Source organism: Oncorhynchus kisutch, linkage group LG15 (genome assembly GCF_002021735.2).
Source record: "Oncorhynchus kisutch isolate 150728-3 linkage group LG15, Okis_V2, whole genome shotgun sequence".
Lineage (NCBI taxonomy): Eukaryota > Metazoa > Chordata > Actinopteri > Salmoniformes > Salmonidae > Oncorhynchus > Oncorhynchus kisutch.
In genome coordinates, this window is record NC_034188.2 from 71,315,652 (window position 1) to 71,316,824 (window position 1,173).

Below are 1,173 nucleotides of genomic sequence, written 5' to 3' on the forward strand. Positions count from 1 at the left end.
CAATGCAGGTGTAGAAGCACGGTGGCTAGGAAAAACTCCCTAGAAAGGCCAATACCTAGGAAGAAACCTAGAGAGGAACCAGGCTATGTGGGGTGGCCAGTCCTCTTCTGGCTGTGCCGGGTGGAGATTATAACAGAACATGGCCAAGATGTTCAAATGTTCATAAATGACCAGCATGGTCGAATAATAATAAGGCAGAACAGTTGAAACTGGAGCAGCAGCACAGTCAGGTGGAAGTTGAAACTGGAGCAGCAGCATGGCCAGGTGGACTGGGGACAGCAAGGAGTCATCATGTCAGGTAGTCCTGGGGCATGGTCCTAGGGCTCAGGTCAGTTGAAACTGGAACAGCAGCATGGCCAGGTGGACTGGGGACAGCAAGGAGTCATCATGTCAGGTAGTCCTGGGGCATGGTCCTAGGGCTCAGGTCCTCCGAGAGAGAGAAAGAAAGAGAGAAGGAGAGAATTAGAGAACGCACACTTAGATTCACACAGGACACCGAATAGGACAGGAGAAGTACTCCAGATATAACAAACTGACCCCAGCCCCCCGACACATAAACTACTGCAGCATAAATACTGGAGGCTGAGACAGGAGGGGTCAGGAGACACTGTGGCCCCATCCGAGGACACCCCCGGACAGGGCCAAACAGGAAGGATATAACCCCACCCACTTTGCCAAAGCACAGCCCCCACACCACTAGAGGGATATCTTCAACCACCAACTTACCATCCTGAGACAAGGCTGAGTATAGCCCACAAAGATCTCCGCCACGGCACAACCCAAGGGGGGGGGGCGCCAACCCAGACAGGATGACCACAACAGTGAATCAACCCACTCAGGTGACGCACCCCCTCCAGGGATGGCATGAGAGAGCCCCAGCAAGCCAGTGACTCAGCCCCTGTAATAGGGTTAGAGGCAGAGAATCCCAGTGGAAAGAGGGGAACCGGCCAGGCAGAGACAGCAAGGGCGGTTCGTTGCTCCAGAGCCTTTCCGTTCACCTTCCCACTCCTGGGCCAGACTACACTCAATCATATGACCCACTGAAGAGATGAGTCTTCAGTAAAGACTTAAAGGTTGAGACCGAGTTTGCGTCTCTGACATGGGTAGAGACCGTTCCATAAAAATGGAGCTCTATAGGAGAAAGCCCTGCCTCCAGCTGTTTGCTTAGAAATT